General features: G+C 49.3%; 1 long non-coding RNA gene across 1 annotated transcript; it reads right to left on the reverse strand.

Moving 5' to 3' along the window:
• Positions 1 to 13942: 13942 nt before the first annotated feature.
• On the reverse strand, positions 13943 to 25333 carry LOC114813160. Its single transcript, XR_003760793.2, has 4 exons — positions 24825 to 25333; positions 18643 to 18712; positions 14852 to 14972; positions 13943 to 14343 (listed from the first exon to the last, which is right to left on the reverse strand). It is a non-coding gene; the product is annotated as an uncharacterized LOC114813160 (long non-coding RNA).
• Between the last annotated feature and the right edge of the window lie 370 nt (positions 25334 to 25703).

Raw genomic sequence — 25703 nt, forward strand, 5'->3', positions numbered from 1 at the left:
ATTATTACATCCAGTGGGCAATTTTACAAGATTAACTGGGGTAATAAATTGCAGCTCCAATCCAAGCACCGGGTTACGTTTTAAAGGTATTTCAAGCCAAGGACAAAACAAGGCAGACTATAAAGGTGCCAATATTTACACTCTATTGCTGCCTCCTACCTGTAATTTATTTCAGGGTCTGCCTCCTGCTAGACTTAGAACTCTTTGAGGGCAGGGATCATATCTCCTAACTCTATTCGTACTGTCCTGAGCAATTAGGGCGTACTGTCCGCTCCCAAGCGTTCAGTAGGGTGCTGTGCATACAGTAGACTGAAAGCTTTTCGGGGGCAGGTATCGTGCCTTCTAACTCCATTGTACTCTCCCAATTGCTCAGTATAGCAGTTTCTTTTATCTTAATGTGGTGGTCCTTGGCCCATTTTATTCATTCATTTATTCGATCGTATTTATTGAGAGCTTACTGGGTATTCTTCTTCTTTTCTTCTTATTATTAAGAGCTGTTGAGTTGTTCCTGATTCATAGCGACTCCACGGATATACTTTCTCCAGCATGTCCTGTCCACTGCCATAATCCGCAACGTGTCTAACGGTTCTTCCGTTATCATTGTTATGGTCTCTATCTATTAGGCTGCCGGTCTGCCTCTTCCTCGTCTTCCCTGGACTTTTCCTAGCATTAGTGTCTTCTCCAGACAATGAGGTCCTCCTGATTATCCGTCCAAAATCTCCTAACCTAAGTCGAGTCATTTGGCTTTCCAAAGACCACTTTGGCTTAATTTGCTCTAAAATACATTTGGTTTTTTTTGGGCGGTCCATGGTATTCGCAGAAGCCTTCTCCAACACCACATTTCACAAGAATCGATGCTCTTTCTATCCTGTTTTTTCACTGTCTAGCTTTCGGATCCATACACTGTCACTGGAAACACCATAGGATTGCAGAGAACTATGCTATACTATACTAAGTATAGTATACTTGCAGAGAACTATACTAAGCGATTGGAAAAGTATAATACCACAATAAATGGACGCATTCCCTGCCCTGAGCTTACAGTCGGGGGGTGGGGGTGGGGGATGGAACAGACACCAATACAAATAAATAAATGACAGCCATGGACATAAATGCTGTGGGGCTGGTGGGGGGGAAGAACAAAGGGAGCGAGTCAGGGTGATGCAGAGGGGAGTGGGAGAAGAGGAAAAGGATTTTAAAAACAAATGACTCCCCTTTATCCCTCTTCCTCTTTCCTTCTCTTCTTCCTTTTCTTCCTTCTCCTCTTCCTTTTCATCTTCCTTTTTTCACCTCCTCCTTCTCTTCCTTTATTCCTCCTCCTCCTACTTCCCCTCTTCTTCTTCTTCCTCCTTCTCTTCCTTTTGCCTCCTCCTCCTTCTCTTCTTCTTCCTCCTCCTCCTCTCTCTTTTCTCCAATCAATCAATCAATCAATCCACATATAGTATTTATTGAGCACTTACTGTGTGCAGAACACTGCATTAAGCGTTTGGGAGAATATGATACAATAGAGCTGGTAGTTGGGAATCCCTGCACTCAAGGAGTTTACAGAGTAGACGGGGAGGTAGTCATTAAAATCAACTACACAGAGGGGGTATATTCATAAGTGGGGTTTGGGTAAGAAACACGACGCTTAAGTGTTACAGGGTATATAGGCAAGAAGGGGAAATGAGGGCTTAATCGGGGAAGGCCTCTTGGAGGAAATGTAATTTTTAATAAGGCTTTGAAGGTGAGGAAAATGGCAGCCTGGGGGATATGACAGGGCAGGGAGTTCCAGGTCAGAGGAAGGATGCTGGCAAAACATTGGTGGCGAGAGAGAGTAGGTGGACGTTAGAGGAGCGAAACATGAATGCTGTTTTTCTGTAAACGGGAAGTCAGTGCTAGACTTCCCTGCTCAATGGGAAGAACGTGGAGCTTTCAAAAGAAGCAGATATTTTATCTTGCGCTCTAGACTGAGCCACAGGCAGATGGGAAATGAAAATGAGAAGCAGCACGGGCTAATGGAGACAGCACGGACCTGGGAGTCGTACATTCCAAGCGCTTATTACAGTGCTCTGCATATAGTAAGTGCTCAATAAATACTATTGAATGAATGAATGAGTCAGAAGGACCTGGGTTCTAATCCCAGCTCCTCCACTTGTCTGCTTGCTTTACCTTGGATAAGTCACTTCACTTCTCTGTGCCTCAGTTCCCTTATCTTAAAATGGGGATAAAGACTGTGAGCCCCATGTGGGACATGGACTGTGTTCAACCTGTTTCACTTGTATCTATCCTAGCGCTTAGAACAGTGCTTGACACAAAGAAAGCATCTAATAATGCTAATATTAATAATAACGATGGGATCTGTTAAGAGCTTACTTTCGGATCCATACACTGTCACTGGAAACACCACAGAATTGCAGAGCACTATACTAAGTGCTTGGGAAAGTATAATACAACAATAAACGGACACATTCCGGGGGGTGGAACAGGCATCAGTACAAATAAATGAATGACAGATATGTACGCAGTTGCTGTGGGGGTGGGGGCAGGGAAGAATAAAGGGAGCAAGTCAGGGTGACACATAGAAAGCATTCAGTAATAATAATAATAATAATAATGATGATGATGGTATTTGTTAAGCCCTTCCTATGTGCCAAGCACTGTTCTAAGTGCTGAGGTAGAGCCAAGCTAATCAGGTTGCCCCGCGTGGGGCTCACAGTCTTCATGCCCATTTAACAAATGCCATCATAATTATGTCTCCTCTAGAAGAGGAAGGCAGAGGGTGAAGGGAAGGCCCACACCTTTTTTTGCCCCAACACTAGGGCTTGGATCCAGATTTGCGTTTCAATCTTAAGGCCCACGACTCTTTTGGAGGTTACCCCTGCCTGTATCCCAGACCTTCCTGCCACAGCAGAAAGAACTAGTTCCCATTCCGATTTAAAGGTAACAGCTGCAGAGCAATTGATCCCAAATACCTGCAGGAGGCCCCTTGAACTCACTCCCTTAGATGAGAGTCCCGGTCTACACTGGAATGTGTCTGTTTACTGTTGTGCTCTCCCAAGCACTTAGTACAGTGCTCTGCACCCAGTAAGCGCTCAATAAATACGATTGAAGGGAAGAATGAGAGAGGGGCCCCTTCCTTGATCGGATGGACAATGGGGCTGGGGGGTGGGGCCTTTGATCTGAATGAATGGGAGGAGCAGAAGTGGGGGGAATTTTCCCTGATTGGATGGTAGGAGTGGGTGAGGGCAACGTCTTTCCCTGATTAGATGGGAAGAGGGAGCTGGGGGTGGGACTGTGCCCTGAGTGGCTGGGAAGAGGGGACTCGGTGTGGGGACCACCTCCTGGACACTGGACTTCACTTCCATCTTTCTTCCCCTGTTCCTTGACCTGCACTCTCTGGCTCGGATCAAAGGCCCGAATCCTTTCGTTGGCTCACGGTGACCTTTCTGCTGACTTTTCACCCCTGACCTCTCTCTTGACCCGCCATCTGGTTCCTTTCAGTAGCTCGTGGCTTCCCAGAGCTAAAGTAGCCCTTGGGGGTGACTGCCCTGAATGACTCAAAGGTCAAACCATCTGACCTATGGGGTCAACGACCCTCTCACCCCTCCACACTCCACCCCCAGTGCCCACCCCCCGGCAGGTGGTCGAGGGAAATGGCCACTTTCCCCTGAGGTCTTCCATTTGGTGAATCGATGGTATTTATTGAGCGCTTTCTGTGTGCAGAGCACCGTACTAAGCACCTGGGAGAGAGCAGAATAACAGAGCTGATAGACATGTTCCTTGCCTACAAGGCGCTTACAGTCTAGAGGGGGAGACAAGACATTATCAGAAATAAATAAATTACGGATGTATAGTGTAAGCCTGTTGTGGGCAGGGATTGTCCCTCTACTGCTGAATTGTACTTTCCAAGCGCTTAGTACAATGCTCTGCACACAGTAAGCGCTCGATAAATATGATTGAATGAATGAATAGTGCTCTACATGCAGGAAGTGCTCATTGATTGATAGGAAGAACAGCAGTGCTGTTTCTGTTTCCGGGGTTCTGCGACCAGTTAAACCAAAACTTGAAATAAATTTCCCAGCTGGCAGGACCCTCCTCCCAGCAAAGCTGCAGGTCTAAAATGGAGGAAGGAGTCGTTATAGTTTTTAGTAGGCTCCACACGGTGGGCAGGGCTCTGTACTGAGCGCTGGGAGAGAATGCACGAGTGGGAATTACGATCTAAAGAGGCCTCACGATCCAGGCCTTGACGGTCTCAAGGAGACTTTGTTTACTGGCCGCCCCGCGCACAAAACAGGACAGAGGGTAAGCTTATTGCCCAAAGTGAAACCCTCGATGCTTTAATCAATCAATCAACGGTATTTTATCGGATGCTTAATGTGTGCAGAGCACCGTACTAAGCGCTTGGGAGAGTACAATACAACAGAGTTGGTAGACACGTTCCCCGCCCACAGTGAACTTACACACCATGAAGAATCCATAATTCTTTAACATCTTCCTTTTCGGCTTCGGCACCTGCACGGCGTTCTGTATTCACTAGATGCTCCAAACGGTGCTCTCCACTTAGCAATCGATCGATCGATAAATCAATTGATGGCACTCACTGAGTACTTACTGTTTACAGAGCCCCGAGCTAAGCCCTTGGGAAAGAACTATTCAACAGAGTTGGTAGACACGCTGTCTGCACAAGAGGTGCCCAGGACAGCTCTCTGCATACAGGAGGTGCTCAGTATAGTGCTTTGCCAACAACAGGTGCCCAGAATTGTGCGTACAGCACCCCGCTCAATTCCGTTGATGAGGATGCCAACGCGGGTACCTCGACTGCCGTCGTGTTGATAACCACCCCTCCTCAGAGGTAACAGGCATTCAGACGGTGACCGGTGCCCACCTGTCCGCCCTCCCGGGATGGTCTTCGCTCCTGGAAGACCCTCCGTGCTGCGCAGAGCGGAGAGCTCCCCTCGCCCCATCCACATCTGCTTTGTATTTGCCGGTGTTTATTTTACTTTTCGCTTTCTAATCCCTGGCCCGGTAGCCTAGATAACAACACCCTGGATGCTTATTATTGTTGGCCAGGAGAGTCAGAGAGGTCCCAGGGAGAGAGGCAAAGTCAAGCTGATGAGAGACGCCTCCTGCGTCCCGGGTTCTAACGACTTGATACAGGCAGGATCGTCTGCCAGGAGGGACCCTTGTGTTTCCCCATCGGTCACTGGGCAGGGTTATTATCGATGCTCGGCCAACGCCCGGTACAGTGCTCTGCTCACAGGAGGTGACTAGTATTCAGCGCTCCGCACACAGGTGACAGCCCAGTACAGTGCTCTGCACGCAGAAGAGGTGGCACCCTGTATCCCGCTCTGCACACGGGCACACAAGAAAGAGGAGGTGTCCAGTACAGCGCTGTGCCAAAAGAGGCATTCAGTACAGCTGTCTGCTCACAGGAAGCACTCGGGAAACAGTCTGTTCACAGGAAGCATCTAATACAGTGCTCTTCTCACAGTACGCACCAGGACAGTGCTCTGCACACACGGCAGGCAGTCAGTATAATGTTCCGCCCACAGGAAGCACCCAGTGCAGCATTCGGCTCACAGTATGCATTCAGTACAGTGCTCTGAACCCAGGAGGAGCCCATTACAGCACTCTGTACCCAGGAAGCGTCCAGTACGGTTCACCATCTCTGGCCCCCAGGTGGAAAGGAGAGGGAATGAGGAGGAAGGAGAGAACTAACCGAGAACTGTTTGAGCGGTTTAGGCGGCTTCCCCGCATCATCTTCGCAACTCCACCTGGGAGTCAGAAGGACCTGGGTCCTCTTCCCGATTCTGCCCCTTGTCTGCTGCGGTACCACGGGCAAGTCACTTGAGTTCTCTGGGTCTCAGTTTCCTCATCTGGAAAATGGGGATGAAGACTGTGAGCCCCACGTGAGCTGTGAGGTCGCCACCCGGCTGACTCCCCTGCGCTTACTGTGTGCGGAGCACTGTACTAAGTGCTTGGAAAGTACAATTCAGAAACAGAGACAATCCCTATCCTACAACAGGCTCACAGGCTAGAAGACTGTAAGCTCCCGGTGGGCAGGGAATGTGTCTGCTTACCGTTCTATTGTCCTCTCCCAAGAGCTTAGTACAGTGCTTCGCACCCAGTAAGTCCCCAATCAATTCGAATGAATGAATGAATGACAGGGACCACGGTCAACCTGATTAGCTTGGATCTACCCCGGTGCTTAGGATAGCGCCCGGCACATAGTAAGCGTTCAACAGATGCCCCGTGTCACTGTTTTTTGTTGTGTTGTACTTTCCCAAGCACTTAGTACAGTGCTCTGCACACAGTGAGCGCTCAATAAATTCAATTGAAAGAATGAATGAATGAATTATTATTAGGAACTGGTCTCCGAGAGGGCAGACACCATCCGGAAATGGCAAACTATGGAATGTCCAAGAGGAAGGTTCTCCCTCCGGTATCTCCCGGTCCCTCCCGTCCCATCCCCAACGGCCGGTCCCGGGGGTGAGCGGGGCACCTTCCCTGGGGGTGGGACTCGTGGAGATGGGGAGGGGGGTTCATGGTCCCCCCCCCCAACGCCACCTCCTTCCTTCCCCCGAAGGCAGCAGACTCTATCCTTGCTCCCTCCAGCTACTGTTGCTGTTGGAAAAGGCCGGCAGGTCCTGGAGGCCAGCCTGATCGAGTGGAAAGAGCCAGGGACTGGGAGTCAGAATAATAAAAAAAATAATAATGATGACGATGATGGTATTTGTTAAGCTCTTACTATGTGCCAAGCACTGTTCTAAGCACTGGGGTAGATACAAGTTAATCAGGTTGTCCCATCTGGGGCTCACGGTCTCAATCCCCGTTTTCCAGATGAGGTCAGTGAGGCCCAGAGAAATGAAATGACTTGCCCAAAGTCACACAGCTGATTAGTGGCGGAGCCGGGATTAGAACCCACAACCTCTGACGCCCAAGCCCGGGCTCTTGCCACTAAACCAAACTGCTTCTCGTCAGAAGAACCCGATTTCTCATCCCGGCTTGGCCACTTGTCTGCTGTGTGACCTTGGGCAAGTTGCTTCACTTCTCTGGGCCTCATCTGGAACATGGGGATTGTGAGCCCGATGTGGGACAAGGGAAATGGGAATCTCATTTGTTGAAGAGCATGAATTATACACAACACATACCCACACACCACAGCATTATTCTTAAAATATTAAATGTACCTGTGGTCCTTGAAAGCCATCTGATCCTTCTTCACCCTTGGAACCAAGTTCTCCATCTCTTCCCTGAATAGAGAATCGCATTTGTTTGTACCCACCCCAGTCCAATCCCATTTGCTTGTACCCACCCCAGTGCTGGACCATGGTGTAGCGGATAAAGCACGGGCTGGGGAGGCAGAAGGTCACGGGTTCTAATCCCGCCTTTACCACTAGTCTACTGGGTGACTTTAGGCAAGTCACTTCACTTCTCTCAGCCTCAGTTACCCCATCTTTAAAATGGGGATTGAGACCTTGAGCCCACGTGGGACAAGGACCTATTTGCTTGTATCTACCCCAGCGCTTAAAACAGTGCCTGGGACATAGTAAGTGCTTAATGAACACCACAGTCATTATTATTATTATTACCCGTCACATAGAAAGCACATAACAATTATTATTATTATCTAAGCCAGGAAGCCCCTGGTCCCGTTTTCCCCGTGTCTGTGAACCGCTGCTTCTCTGCCTCTTGCTAAGGCGGCTTCCAACTTGCATCCCTGCTTCATTTAGGCTTGTAATCCTCCTTCCTCTCATTTTGGATCCACCCTAATTCCTCCAAGACAGAGGAGCGGGCAGATAAACGGCAGAGGCTCCCCGATAATCCGAGACCAAGGCCGCGGCCGGGGAAGAGGGTGGAGGGGGAGGGGCCCGTTAGAGGCCGATTAACGGTTAAGAGTTGCCGCCTAGAAACGTCCACTCCAGAGACCTAAGCGGTGTCTAGCGCGCTCACTCCCAGGCCTACTCTCTGTGGGCCGAGACACTCGACCTCTCCGGGTCTCGGTTTCCTCCTCTGTCAAATGGAAATCAAATCCCTGTTCTCCCTCTAATTTATACTGGGAGACGCGTGTGGGCCAGGGACTGCGTCCAACCCGATTAATGTGTATCTACCCCAGTGTTTAGGATGGCGCCTTGACGCATGGTAAGAGCTTAATTATTACTATAATTATAATGATACTTGTAAAGCGCTTACTATGTGCCAGGCACTGTTCTGTAAAGTGTAAAGTGAGATAACCAGCTCAGATGTAGTCTGAGAAGCAAGGACAGCAGAGATCGCATTCTCATTTTTACAGATGTGGAAACTGAAATCCAGTGAGGTGGAGTGACCCACCCGAGGTCACACAGCAGAGGCCAGGGACAGTGCTGGGGCTGAGAACCAATTAATCGATTGCATTTTTTGAGCGCTTATTATGTCCAGGGCACTGTACTAAGTGCTGGAGAAAGTCCAACTCAACAGAATTAGCAGACACATTTCCTGCCCATTCATTCGATTGTATTTACTGAGCGTTTCCTGTGTGCAGCGCACTGTACTAAGAACTTGGGAGAGGATAATGTAACAATAACATTCATTGATTCAGTCGCATTTATTGAGCACTTACCGTGTGCGGCACACTGTACTAAGCGCTTGGAAAGTACAGTTCGGCAACAGATAGAGACCATCCCTACCCAACGACGGGCTCACGACACATTCCCTGCCCACAGCAAGCTTATGACTAGAGGGGGAGGCAGACACATGAATAAATCATTTATAGTATATCACTTAAAGGTATGTACACAAGTCCTGTGAGGTTGGACGGGGGATGAATATCAGAGGTCCGAAGGTCACAGAACCAGATGCATAAATGACGCAGAAGGGAGTGTGAGCCGGGGAAAAGAGGGTTTGATCGGGGAAGGCCTCTTGGAGGAGATGTGACCTTAATGATGATTTGAAGGTAGAGAGAGTGGTTATCAGGCGTATGTGAGAATTAAGGATTCCTGGGGTCTCCCATGTGTCCCCGGGGGGCGCGGGGTGAGGGTGGAAAGGGGGACTGCCTCTCCAGAAGGGGAAATGGAGAGGGAAATGGAGCTTGTTGTGGGCAGGGAAAGTGTTTTATTGTTTTATTATACTCTCCCAAGCGCTTAGTACAGTGCTCTGCACACAGTAAGCGCCCAGTAAATACAACTGAAAAAATGAATGAATCTGCCCAACACTAGCAACGTCAGCGAAAGAGACTTCTTGGAGTTCCGGGGAGACATAGCTGCCGCTCACGTGTATCCTGGGAGTCCTTGTGAGAAGATGGAGTTTCAGGCCGGGACAACACCACAGTGACAACCACTGTCCCCGGCTTCGAACCCTTATCCAAGGCACATCTCCTCCTCGAAGCCTGCCCTGACTTGACCCTCATTTCCTTTTCTCCCGCTCTCTTCTGAATCCCTTTCACTTGGATTGGCACCTTATCTACCCCTCCCTCAGCCCCACCGCTTTTATGTCCAAATCTTTAATTTTTAAATTTTATATTAACATCTCCCTCTGTAGACTGTATGTTCATTGTGGGCAGGGAACGTGTCCATCAACTCTGCATTATTGTACTCTCCCAAGTGCTTAGTACACTGCGCCGTACACAGTAGAGGCTTAATAAATATGATCGACTGATTGTACTAGTAATAATGATGGTATTTGTTAAGTGCTGACTATGTGCCAAGCAGTGTTCTAAGCACTAGGGTAGATACAAGGTAATCAGTTGTCTCACGTGGGGCTCACAATCTTAACCCCCCATTTTACAGTTGAGGGAACTGAAGCACAGAGAACTTAAGTGATTTGTCCATTGTCACACAGCTGAGAAGTGGTGGAGCCAGGATTAGAACCCGCGATCTTTGACTCCCAAGCCCACGCTCTTTTCACTAAGCTATGCTATCTCCTAAGCGCTTAGTACAGTGCTCTGCACACAGTAGGGGCTCAGTAAATTTTTTTTATGGTATCTACTAAGCGCTTATGTGTGCCGGGCTCTGTACTAAGTGCTAGGGTAGAGACAAACCAAGTCCGATTGGCCACACGTCCCTCATGGAGCTCAGAAATGGTGGATTGACTGATTGATTGAGACGTGTCAGGATCATCTTGAGCTATCTCTGTTTGAGCTAAACCTGTGCTGTGCATCCTGAGAAGGGGATTCAGTTTACTTCAGTTGAATGGAACACATTCCCATATCCCATGGGATACGCATTTGTCTGCCTGGCAGATCAACATGGGCCAACACCCAATAGCAGAGAGTCCAGCAGCCCGAACGTCATTTCTGACTCTTCCAAAATAGCCCCCTCGTTCCCAAGATAGGTTTTCCAGCTTGTTAATCGGTCGACGGGCTCAACGGACTCGTTGAGCGCTCTCCGGAAGCGTGGGAAATTAGAATGGGGACAGTGCGGGGGCTCTTGAAGGCTGAGATCTGGGGACAAAAGCAGTGTGTGCGTTTATGTAGGCACAAAGAGGAACATTAAAATTAGGATCATTTACTGTGTGCAGTGTTCTCTGCCGCTTGTCAGCTGTGTGACTTTGGGCAAGTCACTTAACTTCTCCGTGCCTCAGTTGCCTCATTTGTAAAATGGGGATTACGACTGTGAACCCCACGTGGGACAACCAGATTACCTTGTATCTCCCCCAGCGCTTAGAAGAGTGTTTGGCACACAGTAAGCACTTAAAAAATACCATCATCATTATTATTGTTACTGTACTGAGTGCTTGAGAGAGTACAATAGAGTTGGTAAACATGATCCCTGCCCTCAAGGAGCTGAGAGTCTGTGGTGTTCAGAGCTGTACTGAACGCTTGGGAGAGGGCAATCCACCTCTCTGTGCCCGCTCAGACCTTTCCTCTTTTCCCTCGGCTGCACATGCGGCCCCCCCCCCCCCCTTCATGTGCAGAGGAAAAAAATCCTAATTGTCCATGGCAGCGAAGATTATCCCCAAATTATCAAGTGCAAAATTAGCATTAAAAAATCATACACGACAACAATAGGTCTTTTATGTGGTTTTTGTAATTGCAAGAAACTAGTTACTTTGGAGATAATTGTTGGGGCTTCATTAGCATGTGAAATGGGCTTATAGACTAAGAGAACCGCAAAGGGAAACATTCCTGATGAGAACTGTGCTTTGTTTAATGTTCGACATCATTGTATTTACTTTCCTAATATAACAGCTCTAATTAGTACCTAGCAGACAGCCAGCCGATTCTCAAAACCCGCTGGCTCAAGGTGACGAGGCGAGTCACAATTTCACGGCACGCACTGTCACAACCTGTCAAAATATCGCTAAGCCACCGGGAGTTTGGGGCTAAATACAGGATGTGTGGCGTGTGTGGCGGGGAGAATGGGGGGGTGTGAGTAAATAGTCCAGAAACAACGAGTCTCTAGCTCACTGTGGGCTGGGAATAAGTCGACCAACTCTGTAATACTTGTCCCAAGAGCTTAGCACAGTACTCTGTACACAGAAAGCACTCAATAAATACCACTGATTGATAGGTGACTTCAGAGAAAGATGCCTGTGAACTCTGCTAAAAATGCATTATCCTGTTCCCCTCCTGCATTAGTGGGTGGGGCCTGTGGTCCACCCAGCTGGCATGGTCACTTGCGGTTTGTCCGGTCACTTCCGGTTGACCTGGTCATTTTTCGGTTGGTTTGGTTATTTCTGGTTGGCCTGGTTATCTCTGGCCATTCCGTTCATCACCTGACCTTCCTCTGGCCTTCCGGCTCCTTGCAGTGAGTGCCCTGCCTTCGTCGAAGGCAAGAGGGAATCGGTGACCCAATTTGGAAACGATTTATCCGTTCGAGCCCAATCAGTTCATCATCTCAACTGGGCCAAGCTGATGGGTTGTTCTATGCTGGAGCCAGGAAGGGAGGTGGGACAAGGGGAGGCTATGGGGGCGTCCCCAAGGATCGGTCCAGTTGAAGTGGTAGACTGAGGAATCTAGGAGTTTGGGGTGGGGGCGAGGGGAGGGGCAGATTGCAGGGGAGACCCTGCCCTTGTCATTCTCTAAATAGCTTAAAGTCCTGGGATTTTCAATCAATCAATAAATCATTCAATCAATCAGTAGTATTGATTGAGCATCCACTGGGTACGGAGCACTGAAATAAGTGTTTGGGACTAGTAGACACAGTCCTTGCCCTCAAGAAGGTTCCAGACTAGTGCGGAAGGTTCCAGACTGTATCAAATGCTTTAGAGAGCAATATTAATAATAGTAATAAAGTTGGTATTTGTTAAGTACTTACTATGTGCCAAGCACTGTTCTAAGCGCTGGGGTAGATACAGGGTAATCAGGTTGACCCACGTGAGGCTGACATTCTTCATCCCCATTTGACAGATGAGGGAACCGAGGGACCGAGAAGCGAAGTGACTTGCCCAAAGTCACACAGCTGACAGGCGGCGGAGCCGGGATTAGAACCCATGACCTCTGACTCCTGAGCCCGGGCCCCTTCCCCTGAGCCACGCTGCTTACACACGACAGAGTGAGTGGACACGATTCTTGGCCTCCGGTCTACTAGCGTGGTTTAGTGGAGAGAGCATAGGCGTGGGAGTCAGAAGACGTGGGTTCTAATCCCGGCTCGGCCACTTGTCTGCTGTGTGACTTGGACAAGCTACTTAACTTCTTTTTCCCTCAGTTATCTCATCTGTAAAATGGGGATGAAGACTGTGAACCCTAGGTGGGACCACCTGATTACCTTTTATCTCCCCCAGCGCTTAGAACGGTGCTCGGCACACAGTAAGCGCTTAACAAATACCATAATTATTAACGATGGTATCTGTTAAGTGCTTAGTGTGTTGAGAACGGTTCAGAGTGCTGGAGTAGATACAAACTAATCAGGTTGGACACAGTCCCTGTCCCACATGGGGCTCGCAATCTCAATCCCCATTTTACAGATGAGGCAACTGAGGTATAGAGAAGTTAAGCAACTTGCCCAAGATCACACAGCAGACAAGGGGCGGAGCTGGGATTAGAACCTAGTCCTTTCGATTCCCAGGCCCGGCGTCTATCCACCAGGCCATGCTGCTTCCTCTGGGTACAGAGCACTGTACTGAGCGCCGGGGAGAGTACGATAGTCTGAGTAGACACGATCGCCACCCTCCACAAGAGCTTACGGTCTACTGTGTGCGCAGTGCTTTACTGAGTGTTTGGGAGAGGATGACAGAATGAGCAGGCAGGGGAGGGAGCTCCAGGCGTGTCACTGGACTGGAAATGATTGAGGGATTGAGTGGATTCTGATCCCAGGGAGAATATCATCGGGGTCTCATGGATCGAGCCTGGGCCTGGGAGTCAGAAGGAGCTGGGTTCTAATCTCGCTCCTCCACTTGCCTGTGGAATGACCTTGAGCAAAGCAGCGTGGCTCAGTGGAAAGAGCCCGGGCTTGGGAGTCAGAGGTCATGGGTCCGAATCCCGGCTCTGCCACTTGGCAGCTGTGTGACTCTGGGCAAGTCACTTAACTTCTCTGTGCCTCAGTTCCCTCATCTGGAAAATGGGGATTAACTGTGAGCCTCACGTGGGACAAACTGATTACCCTGTGTCTACCCCAGCGCTCGGAACAGTGCTCTGCACAGAGTAAGGGCTTAACAAATACCAACATTATTATTCTCTGTGCCTCAGTTCCCTCATCTGTAAAATGGGGATGAAGACTGTGAGCCTCTGTGGGATATGGACTGCATCCAACCTGATAACCTGCCTCTACCCCGTTTCTTAGAACAGTGCCTGGCCCAAAGTAAGCGCTTTACAAATAACCTAAAAAATACCAGAAACGCCCCATAAAGGACCCCTAAACAGGACCCGCCTGGCCCCGAGCCCCGCTGCTATCGTGAGCTGGTCGGATCCTAAGGCCTCGCCGCTGCTGCTCTGCCACTGCCGTTCATTTGTTCCAGGTTTCCTAAAGGATGTGCAAGAATGCAAGCTGCCTCTTCTTTGGAGAACAGAACCCAAACCATTTTTCTAAGTAATCCAAGCCACATGTTTGACCAGTAATCTATTTTCTCTGAATCATGTTGATTTCCAGTTGTAAATCAAATTTTCTCCCAGCGCACTTCAGAGCCGGCTTACGGTTCCAAGGGCCTTTCAAAAATTCCAGGATTCCTTTCCCGGCACCTCCAATTACGGCTCAAATTCCCGTACGTTCTCTCCTCCAACCGAATTTCTCTCCTGGCGCTTCGGGGACTCCGCCGCCTTAGCCCTTGGGGTGACTTCTCCATTGCTCCTGCAGGAATGGGTTGTGGGGCTGGCTCACGGCTGTCGGGATTCTTTCAGCTGTGGGACCGCGGGCCACGTTTTGAGGCGAGTGGAGGCTCACGGAGAAGAGTCCGACAGGAAAGGGTATTTATCGATGGCTTATTGGGTGCGGAGGACTGTTCTGAACTCTTGGGAGAGGAAAAGAGAGTTAGGAGATGCAATCCTGCCCTCATGGAGCTTAGCAGCATGGCATTCTCACACACGATAGAGAAGCAGTGTGGCTTAGTGGAAAGAGCCCGGGCTTGGGAGTCAGAGGTCGTGGGTTCTAATTCCGCTCTGCCACTTGTCAGCTGGGTGCCTTTGGGCAAGTCACTTAACTTCTCTGGGCCTCAGTTGCCTCATCTGTAAAAGGGGGATTAAGACTGTGAACCCCAAGTGGGACAACCTGATCATCCTGTATCTATCCCAGAGCCTAGAACAGTGCTGGGCACGTAGTAAGTGCTTAACAAATACCACAACGAGGTTACAGTCTACTGTGAGCAGGGCTCTCTTCTGAACGCTGGGCAGAGTGCGACAGAGTAAAGCAGAACCGATCCCTACCCTCCAGAGCTTCCGGTCTACTGTGTGCAGGGCACCGTCCTGAGTGCTTGGGAGAGAATAACAGAGACAACATGCAAGTATTTGGATTGCGAGTACATCTCACGTCCTGTGGCCAGTCTGGGCTCTTGGGACGTCCATCGCTCACGCTCGACGCGGGGCAGGGACCTCCGTCCGGCTCCTAAAGCATCACCGGGAAGGTCCAGGTCCGACTCGGGGCCTGTGGGAATGGAGTTCCAGATTTATCAGCCTGATCTCCAGCCCCAAGTGTCACTGGGTCTCTTCCTTCCTGGACTGAGCTTTGATCACCTCTTTAAGCCATTGAAAAGGCCCCTTTAAACAATTGGACTGAGTGCCTTTCTTCCCTGCTTTTAATTAGACAATGTACTTCAACTCACAGGGAAAGGTAACTCACTCTATCCACCTCCCTCTATTAAACAGCAGGTGTTAACTTTAACTGCTTCTGAACTTATTAAAGGTATTCAATTAACGGAGCCCCTCAGAGAACACGTCTTCTCTGTTCATCCGCTGTCTAGAGGGGAGGTGGAGTGTTTTTTCTCATTCGCGGTCTTCTGTCCGTCACATTCCGTGACCCAGTTAGTTCGGGGCCGGTCCGATGTCCGGCCAAAGACCATTAGCTCCTCCGTAATACTTCCCTTCACCAGGGCAGTAGTGGAAACCCAGCCTGGGTTCACCCCCTATATTATCATCACTGCATTTTGTGGCGGTCGTTGAGCGCTTGCTATGTTCTAGGCACTGTTCTAAGAGCTGGGATAAGTACAAGGTGATTAGTCTGGACGCTGTGCATGTCCCACATGGGGCTCACGGTCTTCACCCCCATTTTATAGATGAGGTCACTGAGGCCTCATCCTCACCCGTCAGATGACGGAGAAGCGGTGTGGCTTAGTGGAAAGAGCACGGGCTTGGGAGTCGGAAGTCGTGGGTTCTAATCCCAGCTCTGCCACTTAATCAGCTGTGGGACTCTGGGCAAGTCACTTAACTTCTCTGGGCCTCAGTTACCTCATCTGTAAAAGGGGGATTAAGACTGTGAACCCCATGTGGGACAACCTGATCACCCTGTATCTATCCCAGCGCCTAGAACAGTGCTTGGCACATAGTAAGTGCTTAACAAATACCATAATTATTAAATGGGGATGAAATACCTGCTGGCCTTCCCCATTAGGATGTAGGGGACAGGGACAGGGAGCTCTGTCTCTGTCTGACTCTCTCTCCTCCCTCCACCCCCTCCCGCTCTCTGTCTCACTGAGACATCTCCAGATTCCGCTCAGCCAGGCTAATTGTCAGAGCCAATGATCTTTGTGTCCACCCCAGTGCTTAGCACAGTAGCGGCCGTACTAGTGAGAAGCAGCCTGACCTAGTGTATTTATGTACATATTATTCTATTTATTTTATTAATGATTTGTATATATGTATAATTCTTTTTATTTACATTGATGCTATTGATGCCTGACTACTTGTTTTGTTTTGTTGTCTGTGTCCCCCCTTCCAGATTGTGAGCCCACTGTCAGGTAGGATTGTCTCTATTTGTTGCCGAACTCTACTTTCCAAGTGTTTAGGACAGTGCTCTGCACACAGTAAGTGCTCAATAAGTATGACTGACTGACTGAATGAATGAATAGTCGATAAAGCCCGGGCCTGGGAGTCCAGAAAGTTCTGAGTTCTAATCCCGGTTCCCTCACTTGTGGGCTGGGTGACCTTGGGCAAGTCACTTCACTTCTCTGTGCCTCAGTTTCCTCATCTGTAAAACAGAGATTAAGACTGTGATCCCCATGTGGGACAGGGACTGTGTCCGACCTGATTACCTTGTATCTACCCCAGCTCCTAGTACAGTGCCTGGCACATAGCACTCAAGACATACCATAAAAAAGTGTTTGGCACATAGTAAGTGTCTAACAAGTAGCCCAGTGATTATTCATTATTTTTAGTCAGTCCAGTGGTAGCAGACCACGGGGAAGACGGTGGCTTTTTTGAGGACATTTGATATTCGCCCCATCTGTGACCCCACAGAACTTATGTACATATCTTTAAATTATCTGTTATAAATTACTTATATACTCATATTACTGTCTGTCTCCCCCCTGGACTGTAAGCTCATTATGGGCGGGGAACGTGTCTTCTATTTCTCTTCTACTGGACTCTCCCAAGTGCTCAGTGCTGTGGTCTCCGCATATAGTAAACACAATAAATATCACTGATGGAGTGATTAATTGAGACCTTCAGGCCCAGGGAAATGCTGGAATCCCAGTCATGTTCCCAGTTCCGGAGCTATCAGGGAAGCCCTCGAAGGAGAGGGAGTTTTCCCCCACAAGCCCCGGGTTCTGGAGACGGAGGTGACGGTGGTTTTGTCCCCGTCCTCTTTCTCCGCTGAGAAACAGACTCAACGTCCCCGTCAGATTCCACCCCCATTCCCGTCTAACAGGCCACTGCCGCTCCCTTTGGCTCACGCTGATTATCTCTCCGGTCGGCTCACGGCTCTGGTGAATAATTTATGCCCGGCGTGAGAAGGCCCGGGAGACGCTCCCAGGCCGACACCAACGCCACCGAGACATCAGGATGGAGTCAAGGGCTGGGGGAGGGCGACCTGGCTGAGGGCAATCTGGAGATGCTTCGGTGACAGAGAGAGTGGGGGGGATAGAGAGAGACAGACAGAGACAGAGAGACACACAGAGAAAGAAAGGGTTAGAAAGAAGCGAAGGGAGAAAGAAAAGGCTAGAGAGAGAGAGAGAAAGGGAGAGAGAAAGGGGGGAAGAGAGAAGGGGACAGGGAGGAAGAGAGAGAGGGTTAGAAAGGAATGGAGAAAGAAAAGGAGGGAGAGAAAGAAAGGGGAGGAGAAAGAAAGAAATGAAGGGAGAGAGGAAGAGAGAGAAAGGGTTAGAAAGAAATGAAGGGAGAGAGAGGAAGAGAGAGAGGGCTAGAAAGAAATGAAGGGAGAAGAAAGGAGGGAGAGAAAGAGAGAGAAAAGGAATGAGAGAAAGGATTAGAAAGAAATGAAGGAAGAAAAAAGGAGGGAGAGAGAGAGAGAAAAGGAATCAGAAAGGGTTAGAAAGAAATGGAGGGAGAGAGTAATGGGGGAGAGAAAGAGAGAAATGGAGGGAGAGAGGAAAGGAGTGAGAAAGAGAGGGAGGGAGAGAGATAGGGAGAAAGAAAGGGAGGGAGAGAGTGTCAGATACAGAAAATGAAATGTAACAAGATCCTGTTTCATACATAATTCATGGATGCAACATCACCGCTTAAAAAGGCAGGGATTTTAACGAGGCAAGGTCGCAATCATCCACATTATCTTCTCCGAGGAACTTTCTAGAAAACCGGTCAGGAGAGCACATCCAGAATGCCAGAGAGAAGCAAGTGGGCAGCAGCCCAGGCCCCAGGTGGCACAACACGCTGTGCTGTGCAACGTTGGCCACCAGGCCATCCGGATTTACACCCACCAACGCGCTACCACAGAAATTTACTTGAAAACATTTCCTTTTATCATCTGGTGGGGAAAAGAGCAAGGAGCAGAAAGACATGGGGATAAAATGAAATTTAAAATGCATAAGCTGTATTTTCTCCTGCCCAGGTTGGGTGTGGGCGGATGGGATCCAGCGGGCTCGGATGTCTTTTCTGAGCATTTTCACTTTTCGAGCGGCAGAGCTCTTGCTAAAAAGGGGGCTGCTGGGAACCGGCTTAGGAGAGAGATAAAATGCTGGCTCTTGTCACCGGAAATTTAATTTGGTCGCATTTGTGAAAGCGAATTCTGTCCTTCAGCGTTCCAGACCTCCGCCCGGCTGGATCCTTCCGGCCGGTGGCGACGGCCGATGAGGCCATGGGGGATTACAGGGTGGGAGGATGATGATGGATGGAAGGGAAAAGCTGGTGGAAATGCTCACCTCAAAATCCTAACAGCCGCTTTAGCTGGGAGGAACGGGGACTGGGCCTTTAACTTCAATTCGGGAGGACCTGCAGGGAACAGATTCCAGAGAGGTTTTTTTTTATGATATTTGTTAAGCATTTTCTAGATTCCAGGCACTGTACTAAGCGCTGGGGTAGATACAAGGTAATCAGGTTGGACACAGTTCCTGTCCCACGGGGACTCACAGTCTTCATCCCCATTTTACAGATGAGGGAGCTGAGGCACAGAGAAGAGAAGTTACTTGCCCAAGGTGACACAGCAGACAAGTGGCAGAGCTGGGGTTAGAACCCAGGTCCCTTCTGACTTCCAGACCCGGGTTCTATCCACTATGCAGAGCTGCTTCTCACAGAATCTGTCAGGAATCCTCCCAACCTAGCTGATCAATTAAGCAATCAATCAAAGTTATCGAAGTTATCAAAGTGTGCAGATCACTCTACTGGATGCCTGAGAGTAGTCGAGTTGGTAGACACGATCCCTGCTCTCAAAGAGCTGGCGGTCTACACTGTGCAGAGCACTGTACTGAGCATTTGGGAGAGTCCAAAAGAGTGTTCTCGGGTTTTCCTTTAAATGTTATTTGTTAAGCACTTACTACGTGCCAGGAACTCTTACTAGGCAGTGAGGTAGATGACAGCTGATCCGGTTGAGTTACCCTAGGTCACACAGCAGACAAGTGGCAGAGCTGGACTAGAACCCAGGTCCTCTGATTGGAAATGGCTCTTTCCATTAGACTGCACTGCTTCTCAGTTAGTACACACAGTCCCTGCCTTCCAGAAGCTTGCAGTCTATTAATAATTAGTATTGACTATCTGCTATATGCTAGAATCGTATTTATTAACGGCTTACTGTGTGCAGAGCGATGTCCCAAGCACTTGGGAGAGCATGATACAGAAGAGTTAGTAGACAGGATCCCTGCCCTTGAGGAGTTTCCGGTCTACTGTGTGTGGAGCACTGCGCAGAGCACTTGGGAGAGCACAGAAGAGTTATCCCTGTCCTCAAGGACCTTCCAATCTAGCGGGAAATGCTGCAGGCCGGCTCAGTCCATGGAGGCCTATTCCGAGGGGAATTGGTCCCAACGGGGCCGATGACAGCTGAGGCTGTGACTAATAATAATAATAGTAATGTTAGTACTTGTTAAGCGCTTACTATGTGCAGAGCACTGTTCTAAGCGATGGGGTAGATACAGGGTAATCAGGTTGTCCCACGTGAGGCTCACAGTCTTAATCCCCATTTTCCAGATGAGGTCACTGAGGCACAGAGAAGTTAAGTGACTTGCCCAGAGTCACACGGCTGCCAAGTGGCAGAGCCGGGATTCGGACCCATGACCTCTGACTCCCAAGCCCGGGCTCTTTCCACTGAGCCACGCTGCTAATACTAATTATGGTATTTGTTATGTGCTTAACCATGTGCCAGGTACTGTGCTGAGCACTGGATACAAGCAAATCGGGATTGACGCAGTCCCTGTCCCACATGGGGCTCAAAGTCTCAATCCCCATTATCCAGATGAGGTAACTGAGGCACGGAGAAGCAAAGTGACTCACCCAAGGTCATACGGCAGACAAGCGGCGAAGCCGGAATTAGAACCCATGGCCTTCTGACTCTCAGGCCCGAGCTCTATCCGCTACACCATGCTGCTTGGAGATGGAGCTGGCTTAGTGCACGGGCCTGGGAGTCAGAAAGACCTGGGTTCTCATCCCAGCTCCGCCACATGTCCGCTGGGTGACCCTGGGCAAGGCACTTCACGTCTATGGGCCTCAGTCACCTCATCTGTAAAAATGGGAATTAAGAGAGTGGGCCCCATATGGGACAAGAACTGTGACCAACCTGAATAACTTGTATCTACCCCCATGCTTAGAACAGTGTTAGGCACACAGTAAGTGCTTAACAAGTACTATAATTATTATTATTATTATCGAGTCCCTGTTGGTCTTTCCTCTGTCTTAGGGTGGGAGCCCCAAGTGGGACAGGGCCTGGGCCCGGCCTGGGGACATCGTCTCTATCCCAGAGTTTTACCCAGCCTACGGCACAGAGTAAACGCCCAACAACTACTACAGTGATCATCAATCAATACCTTAAAAAAACAAAAAACAGAAACCTCCAACCCACCGGCGCAGATGAGCCACCTAGCAGCAAACCCGGGAACCGGGAACTCAGAGATCAAAAAGGCCCCTTCCCGGCAACGATTCCGAGGCATTAAGCAGCTGAAAACTTAATTAAGCCGGAGGGTCGCCTAAGGATTTTTTTACCTCTTGACTCTTAATTACCTGACAAATATATGTCAATGTGCCGTTTGGTAAGACGGATCTATTTTCCACTTGGTTTCTCCCCAGCCGGCCGGCCCGGGCCTCGTCGGAAACACGTGAGAAGGAACCGGCTCGGGCCGGCCCTCGGTCCCCTCCCTGCCCTCCCCCCAAAACCGGGGGGTAACAGTCTGGTGACTCTTCTGCATTCGTTTTTCCCCCAACCATTCATTCATTCACTCATTCAATTGCATTTATTGAGCACTTACCGTGTGCTGAGCACTGTGCTAAGCGCTCGGGTGAGTACAGTAGAACAACAAACAGACTCATTCCCTGCCCACAGTGAGCTTTCAGGGATTGGATGCCTGGATTCTGCCCATTTCCCCTGAGGTAAAATGGCCTCCCCATCTTCCCCTCACTCCAGAGCACTGCCTAGCCTCCTATATGAGTTTTTTAAATTACAACATTTATTCAAATAATGCTAATTGGATTATAATTGCGGTATTTGTTAGGCACTCACTCTGTTCTAAGTGCTAGAGTAGTTATTCCTTCAAACATTCATTCACTCGACCGATCGTATTTCTTGAGGTGGGCAGGTACTGTCTCTCTCTGTCTCTAGTATTGTACTTTCCAAGTGCTTAGCACAGTGCTTAGTACACACGGTAGGCGCTCAATAAATACCATTAAATGAATGGAGCGGTTACTGTGTGGAAAGCACTGTACTAAGCGCTTGGGAGATTACAATAGAACAATAAACAGACACAATCCCTGCTCACAGCGAGTTTACAGTCTAGAAAGGGAGAGAGATTCAGAGAAATAAATTGCAGATATGTACATACAGGCATAGGTACAAGATGATCAGATAATAATAACAGCATTCATTCAGCGCTTACTATGTGCCAAACACTGTCCTAAGCACTGGCTATGATACAATGAGATCAGAGGCAGGGACTGTCTCTTATGCCGCTCACAGTTTAAGGGGGAGAACAGGTATCGAATCCCCATTTTATAGATGAGAAAATCGAGGTTCAGAGATGTGAAGCGACTTACCCAAGGGCATGGAGCAGGAGAGTCGCAGAGGCAGGATTAGAATCCAGCCCTCCCAAGTCCCAGTCCTGTGCTCTGCTTTTCCAAAGATCACTACACGCTTAATGCCGGAGGAAATTCGAGACCATCCGATCAGATGCAATCCCTGACTCACAAGGCATCTTACCTCCATTTCACAGATGAGGAAAGAGAGGCCAAGAGAGGTTAAGAAACCGGACCAAAAGTCCCACAGCTTGCCAGTGGCAAAACTGGGAGGAGACTCTAGGTTTCCTGACTCTCCACTCTGGCTCTTTCCACTAGACTATCCTGACTTTCATCCAGCAAGGGGGGGTAAAATCGTTGTGATGTTGTATATTGAATGCTTAAGTCACTTAACTTCTCTGTGCCTCAGTTACCCCATCTGTAAAATGGGGATTAAGACTGTGAGCCTCATGTGGGACAACGTAATTACCCTGTATCTAACCCAGCGCTTAGAACAGTGCTCTGCACATAGTAAGCCCTTAACAAATACCAACATTATTATTATTACATTGTTTGCTGGTGCCATGGGGGACTTTGATTATGGTATTTCTTACTATGTGTCGAGCACTGTACTGAGCGCTAGGGTAGATACGACATAATCAGATCCCACATGGAGCTCCCTGTGTAAATAGGAGGGAGAACAGGTATTGGACCCCTATTTTGCAGTTGAGAAAACTGAGGCACAGAGAAGTTAAGTGCCTGAAGTGGCCCAGCAGACACGTGGCAGAGCTGGGATTAGAACCCAGGTCCTCTGACTCCCAGGCTTGCGTGCTCTTCGCTACGCCATGCTCCTTCTCATTCGGATTCAGAAGAAGAAACAGTATCATTTTCTCCTTCTGACTGTCGGAGGAGTGGAGGTTCATTCCCACTTTCAACATTCGCAGCACCGGAGAGGGCTCTATCCACTACGATGGAGCACGGGCCTGGGAGTCACAAGGTCATGGGTCCTAATCCCACTCTGCTACCTGTCTACCGTGTGTCCTTGGGCGAGTCACTTCACTTTTCTGGGCCTCAGTTACCTCACCTGTAAAAGGGGGACTGAGGCTCTGAGCCCCACCTGGGAGAGGGACTGTGTCCAAACCGATTTGCTTGTATCCACCTCAGCGCTTAATACAACGCCTGGAACATAGAAACCACTATTATTATTACTAGGAGTTATCTTTTCCCTCAAAATACTTCTTCTGGCACGGCCGTAGACAGGTCCAGGGCGTCAGGAAGCCCACTGAGAACGCTAACGTGTCCAGAGAAAAGCCCGGCTCAATATTCTATTCAATATTCACGCGCAGACCCAGGGAAGACTTCACGTCATCCTCGGTGGACGGGAGTCTGGGGCCGCCGGTCGCTCCAACCCTCCCCTCCCCCTGCCCTGGCCCTTGGACGGCTGCTTCGTTCTCTGACCCTGACCCTGACAGGAGGTGGCCAGCGTGGGGGTCTCTCCAGGGAAATATTCTCAGCAGAAACCCCGGGCATCCTGCAGTCGATAAAAAAAAATAAGAATGAAAAATGGGGGAAAGGTTTTCGGAATCGACACAGGGGTCAGAAAACATCTGGGATGATCTCGTCAGAAGCATTTTTTAATGTGGTATCTGTTTCTACGGGAAGAAGCAGAGTGGCCTGGTGGAAGGAACGCAGCCCTGAGAGTCAGAAGACCTGGGTTCCAATTCTCTGCCACTTACCTGCTATGTGACCTTGGGCTGGTCACTGCATGTCTCTGGGCCTCTATTTCCTCTTCCGAAAATGGGGATTCAATACCTGTTCTCCTTCCCCCTTAGAGCGTCAGCCCCATGTGGGACAGCGACTGTCTCTGACCTATCTTGTATCTACCCATTGCTTAGTACTGTGCTCAGCACATAGTAAGCACTTAACAAATGTTATTATTGTTGGAATAATAATAATAGTAATAATAATGGTTCTTGTTAACCATTATGTGCCAAGGACTGTTCTAAGCATTGGGGTAAATACAGAGTAATCAGGCTGTCCCACATGGGGCTCACGGTCTTAATCCCCACTTTACAGATGAGGTAACTGAGGCACAGAGAAGTGAAGTGCCTTGCCCAAGGTCACACTGCAGACGAGTGGCGGAGCTGGGATTAGAACCCACGTCTTCTGACTCCCAAGCCCGTGCTCTTTTCGTTAAGCCACACTGCTTCCTTAAATGGTGATAAATCATCTGGGATGATGATTCCCCCTCCTTGGGGCTGGGTCCTTTAGAATGTAAGCTTGTCATTCTTATTGTTATACTTATTAAGTGCTTACTATGTGCCCAGCACTGTCCTAAGTGTTGGGGTAAATATAAGTCAATCAAGTTGGACACAGTCCCTGTCACATATAGGGCTCACACTTTTAGTCCCCATTTTACAGATGAGGTTACCGAGGCCCAGAGAAGTGAAGTGACTTGTCCAAGGTCACACAGCAGATGTGAGGCAGAGCCAGAATCAGAACCCAGGTTCTTCTGACTCCCTGGCTTGCGCTCTATCCACTAAGCCATGCTGCTTCTTGTTGCGGGCAGGGAATGCGTCTACCAACTTGGTTTTATTGTACTTTTCCCAAGAGCACAGAACAGTGCTCTGCACACAATACAACTGAATGAACGAATGCTCTGCACACAATAAGTTCTCAGTACATACGATCGATCGATTGATTGATCGGGGGGGGGTAAGTCCCTGGGGGGAGGGACTTTGGTGGAGCACCTTGCCATCCCAAAGGGTGCAGCAATGATGTGAAACCCCTCCTCCAAAATCTGAAGCAAATGCCCCCCCTCAGTGACACAGTAGTAGCCGCGATAATGCTTCTAGGCCCATGTATCTCACATAGTTTTTATTTTTTAATCTCATGATAGGTAAGTTCAGCTCACCGGAAAGCAGGGTGTAATGAAATTCTCCGTGTTTTCTTCATTTCTTCTCTCCCTGACAAATGGCGTGAACCCCTCACCTCCTCGTCAGGGAAAACCTCTGCGGAGTTCATCGAGGCGTGGGCTTTTCTTCTCATCTTCCTCCTGCATCGAATGCCTGGAGCCGCTCCTCCGTGCTGGGAGACTCGTTCGTATTTATTGAGCGCTTACTGGGTGCCGAGCGCTGTGCTAAGCGCTTGAGGGAAGACAACAGAGCAATAACGGGACACGTTCCCTGCCCACAGTGTGCACCACGAGCTTACAGTCTAGAGAGACGTATCCTCGGGTCCAGCCGGGTGGTAGCGGAAGAAGAATTTCTGTCGGCGGTGGGCCGGCCCTTCTTAGGACTTCCTGTGCGGGGGCGATGGGGAGTGGGATGTTAGGACTCTACGTGGGCCGCTTCAGACCGTAAGCTCGTTGTGGTCAGGGAATGTGTCTGTTTATCGTTCCTTTGTACTATCCCAGTCTGCACACGGAAAGCGCTCGATAAATACGATCGACTGACTTTAAATACTGCTGACTGATGGCTTCTGGGTCCCCTTGTCCTTCGTTCTTTCCCCCAGAGCACCTAAGTCAACGACAGGAAAGAAGACAATGAACGGGAAAGGAGAGATGCTCTAATTAATTAATTAACTGAGCCCTTTGTTAAGCGCTTACTATGGTCCCGGTGCTGTACTAAGCGCCGGGGTAGATAAAAGCTAATTGGGTTGGACACAGTCCCCATCCCCCATGGGGCTCACAGTCTTAATCGCCATTTTACAGATGGGGTAACTGAGGCACAGAGAAGTGAAGTGACTTGCCCAAGTCTCAGGGCAGACAAACGGCAGAGCCGGGAGTAGAAGC

Source organism: Ornithorhynchus anatinus, chromosome 7 (genome assembly GCF_004115215.2).
Source record: "Ornithorhynchus anatinus isolate Pmale09 chromosome 7, mOrnAna1.pri.v4, whole genome shotgun sequence".
Taxonomy (NCBI): domain Eukaryota; kingdom Metazoa; phylum Chordata; class Mammalia; order Monotremata; family Ornithorhynchidae; genus Ornithorhynchus; species Ornithorhynchus anatinus.